The 4,967-nt window shown below is 39.1% G+C and overlaps 1 pseudogene; it reads right to left on the bottom strand.

The window, feature by feature from the left end:
• Nucleotides 1-782: 782 nt before the first annotated feature.
• On the bottom strand, nucleotides 783-1,256 carry LOC101566242 (annotated as a pseudogene).
• Between the last annotated feature and the right edge of the window lie 3,711 nt (nucleotides 1,257-4,967).

Below are 4,967 nucleotides of genomic sequence, written 5' to 3'. Positions count from 1 at the left end.
TTTGCCACCAATTCTTATGAAATCTGAAGTGTCATCCTTTGACCTCAAACAGTTCCTTATACTGTTGTTTAATTTTCTAAAGATCACTTTTTCCTAACATTTTTAAGGAACAAATTTGTCTTTAATTCTAGACTGCCAAATAGTTGGAAAGTTCCAATTTTGTTTTTAGCCTAGTACAATCTGGCTCCCTACTCTGTACTTGAAAGGAATTTTTCTTTAGATAAAATTCAAGTAAAGCCATATTATTTGATTTTGTAAACTGATATAAGCTTTCCCTATCTCCGTGGCATTTACATCTCTGTGGTCTTAATCTTGTTTGTCTTTTTAAATATCATGATAATCCTCATAATGGGACAGGCACATTGAACTGTCTTCAGGCTTTGACCGAGTCTCTTCGCTCCTTCCACATGGTGGTTTATTGTCTTCTTCTCACCCGAGTTCCTTTCCTTGTTGGTTCCTTTTTTAATCATGAACACATTCATTTGTATAATATGCGAAGCAGCAGACCAAACTCAGTGACAAGGTCCACACACTTCCGGCCACTAAATGTCACGGCGTTTGAGACACTGTCCATGCGCCCAAAGAGACGCTGAAGGAACTCGTGCCCCACTCCCACCTGGCTAGAGAAGTGTGTGTCTGGGAACAGTACCCAGTGGACAGCTCGGCATCAGGCAGTGGCAATTCAGACCAAAGTTCATTTTCCAGCTCTGCACTATGGCGAAGGAAGAGCGGCATGATTTAGTTGGCCTCTCAGTGACGCTCCTCCTTGGCGCCCACAGGGGTTACAACCCAGGTGCCAAAGGGATCAAGTACTCAGGGATGTCCACCTTGAATGTGTCTTTCCTCCCTTTCCTCCGAGAAGGCTACAGTAACCACCTAGGGTTGTAATCACCGTCAGGTACTTCCCCATCAAGTTGGTCAGGACAGCTTGATCTTTCAGCGCCATAGCGTCTTCAGGGGCTAGGTCATCCAGGCACCGCAAGGTTTCCCCAGTGTCAACAAGCCCAGTGTTCATGCCCTGGCCAAATCTTTCTCCTTCCTGCAGCAAGGTCTGACTCTGTGCAGCGCTCATCCCCAGCCTTTCCCCCAGCAGCGGCCAACAGCTGTCGTCTTCCCAGTCCCTGTGAGCGATATGGATGGCGAGAGTACAGGCCTTGGGGTACTCAGCAAGAGACGCCACCGAGTCTCCAGGTTTTGACGCCGTTTAAGACAAAACCTACATATGGCTGCCGAAAGGAAAGACAGCCAGCCTTCATCTCCTGGGGCCCCTGGACTTTGTGCCTTGAGGAGGAATGTTCTTCCACTGCTCCTCTCAGGGTCTTCACCTATGAAGTGCCCTTGTTGATTTTTTCTCTTCTATTAAAGTCAGTCTAAATGTCACTTTGTAAGAATTCTACCCTAATTACCAAAACTACCATGCTTCAACCCCTATCAACAGCAGTATTTCATTACACTTCTCCTCAGTGGGTACATATTTATTTTTCCTTCTCCATTAGACTTGATTTATTACCATTTAAAATGTTTTATTAAAAAAAAACTAGACAGTGAAGTGCCATTGCATTAGGCAATGTTGGAAAAACACTGTCTGCTACAATGAAGTAATTAGACATTTAAATAAGTAACAACTTTAAAAACTATGTGTAGGGACACAACTCCAGTTGACTGCATGTGGAAATGTTTTCTGCACAAGTGAGACAGGCTGACCTCTGAAGACTACGGAAACAGAACCAAGACCTTAAGAAGCGTTACACTCTTAAAAGACTTTCCTGTCTGTCTTTTATCACCATAATTTTCCATGATTATAGTGCCCACTATGACTCTATAATATAGATCTGGAAATATTATTTTTAGCTCTTGTTGTCCTTCATATCTCAGAAATTTGCAGTTATTAATATTTTAGGTATTTTTATCACTTATTAATTATTTCCCTACCTTCTTGTTCCTAAACCCTCTCTTAATATAATTAGACTGTGTGTTAGGGATACATTATACAGGTGTATAAATTATTTACATACAATAAAATAAAAGACATTGAAATTCAAGGAGTTTGTAATGAACAAGGATCAATGAAGTCTTACAAATAGAAGTCAGATTTTCATTCTAGAAAAATTATTTTAGAATTTGAGAATGACTTGAAAGACCTTAAACCTAAAAGTACAGAGAACACTTAATGGAAAATTGCAAGGATAAAAAGAAATATGAGACTGGTGTGAAATAAATAATGAAAGAAAATTAAAGAGGAAGAGTCATAGGAAAAAAAATACACCAAATTAGTGACCTGACTGAGTATGTATAAGAAGTAAAGATAGGATAGAGTCCTAGATATAAATAAATACACACACACACACACACACACACACACACACACACACACTAAAACAGATACTAAAAGCAAGAAATATTAGTCTTATGTATGAAAGTACTTTTTAAATAATAAAAAGATATAGAACTGAGAACTATAGTGGGAGATTAGTAAATGCTTTGCATATCTAAATTTAATTTTCTGTGTGGTTCAGATGTCCATTGGAAAATTAATAACTATACTGCAATGAGAAGAATGATGAATGCTGTATATTTGAGAACAATCAGAGTACACCATTGAAGATGATATCACAGAGGTAATGAAGATTACACAGAGAGGAAAAGAAGATCTAGAGTAGAAAGCAAGTTATCAAAACATAATGAAAGACAGAGAAGCCAGGGAAGCAGACTAGGAAGAAATAATCCTAAATGATAAAAGAAAAGCATGGTGCTATGGTATTGAGCAAAGATATAATTTCAAAAGAAGTAAATGAGTAAGAGACTTAAACACCCTAGAAAGGTCAATCACTGGAAGTCCTAAAAGGAAGCTATTATCTAAGGAAATTAAAAAGTAAGGGTGACTTCTGCCTGCCTCAGTGGAAAGCCACAGGTCCAAACCTGAATTCAGTAGGATTTTGAATTGGGGATGGAAAGGAAAAGCATTCCCAAGCTTGCTTAAGAGTATCAAATAAAATTCAAAGATTATCACTTCAGTTTACAAAGTAGAAAAAAATTGTCTTAAAAACAATTTTCTGATAAAGTTCGTCACAGATTACCCATGCTAAACAATTATCTTTCGGTGGGGTACACCCACGACCCTTACTCTATACACTGCTTATCCAGTAATAGATCATTGTAACTATACTTTCTATTAGTAATTTGTTTCATTTTTTACACTAGCATTAAAAGTGATTTATGTTGTTAGAGTATTACAGTATTTTGGATTTAACAATAGTTTTACTTTTAGAAGGGAGTTTCACTTGCATGTTTACATGTGATTTGTTAACATCCTTTCATTTCATCCTCAAGAACCCCCACTTGTTGGAGTCCATGATCTGGCTAAGTAAGTACTGGCATCCTCAGCTGGGTTGGCCAGCCACCTGGATCTACTGTGGTGTGTGCGGTGGCTTGCTCTACGTGTATTGCCTCAGAGACCTGCCCAGTATCAGGATGCACAGGGCTCTGTCTGGAACTGTGTCACATTGATAGTTCTGGAAACTGAACCTACAGGGGCAGACCTGGAGGCTGATACAAGAGAGGATCTGGGCCAGGTGTATGGTCATGGGGCTGGTGTTGAATCCCCAGGCCAGGCTGAGGGCATGAGAGCTGGCCTGAAGCTTTGAAGCAAGAGCCAGTTTGGTTCTAAAGTTACATCTATAATGGGGTTAAAAAAAACAACAACTCTGTTTTCCAACTGAAGACAGGCTGGTCCAGGCACATGGGGGCACACATACCTTTGGTGGGTGGATTGACTGGAACCCACGAGACCCAGGACAGCCAGTCTCAGGTGCACAGAGGAACCAACAGGAGCAGCAACATGGAAATACCTGAAGCAGCAGCCAGGAGCCCACAGCGGGGCTGTGGAAAATCCACAAATGGAAGACCAGTCCAAGCCCCCACATCCAGAGGCCCAGACCATACCCAGTACAATTCCCATCACAAATTGGCTGGGGGACACAGCATATTTCTGGGATTTGTCGTAGTCACTATCAAAGAGCTGTAAACATTAAAGGTATTTTTTTATTTCTATTCTCCATTGCTTGTCTGATTAGTTATCTCTTTCCCATCTGTTTGGAAATTGTCTAGTTTTGTCTTATATTTTATAGTTATTTTTGCTTGGGGATTTTTCCCTCTTTTTTCTTTACTTGCTTCTTTGTGAGGTTTACATTTCTTTATTTTCTTCTTTCCTATTCTCTTTCTCCTTTTTTCGCAGCTTTTTGTAAACCTTTCTTTTGATTTTCTTCTATTGATCCTCCTTCTTTTTCCTCAACTACTTTTTGAATTTAAAAGTTCACATGAATAAGCTTTGGCTTTTCCCTTTCTAATTCCCCCTTTGCATTCTGTTTCATTATTTCCTTCTGCATCGTCCCATTTCCTAAGACTTGGGTGGTGATCCATTGACCTCCAACCTTGACTCTACTGTATTGGACCTCATTCACCAACCTATCCATTGTCTACACATTTCAATTACATTTTCCCCCTTAAGGGTAAATTACTGCATACAAGCACATGGTATTTGATTTGGTTTTCTTATTTTAGGATTTGCTTCTGTGGTTTGAGAAAGTTGATTAATGATTACACAAATTTGTCAGTAGTTAATCTGTGCCTTAAATTATTATTACTAATTTTACCTCTTTACCTAGGATGCTGTACATGTCATAATTAGTCTTTCTCCCCTGTATGACAATGTTATGATTATATGTGGTCATGATTACCATCACAACCCAAGACCAAAGGGCTGAGTGCTGAGCCAAATAATACCTTTGCATCCTTTATAACTTGGAAAGACAGGTCCTTGGTATAGCTATACATCTAGAGCACATTCCTAAAAAACAGACTCATCCTATATAAGTCATAATACTAGTAATAAAGTTATCTATTATAAGAAATCAGCAAGCATCAGCATAAAAAATGAAATAAAATAAAAAAGAGAGAGCAGAAAATAA

This window comes from Octodon degus, unplaced genomic scaffold (assembly GCF_000260255.1).
Source record: "Octodon degus isolate 3935 unplaced genomic scaffold, OctDeg1.0 scaffold00167, whole genome shotgun sequence".
Classification (NCBI taxonomy): domain Eukaryota; kingdom Metazoa; phylum Chordata; class Mammalia; order Rodentia; family Octodontidae; genus Octodon; species Octodon degus.
This window is presented reverse-complemented; position numbering and strand designations above follow the sequence as displayed.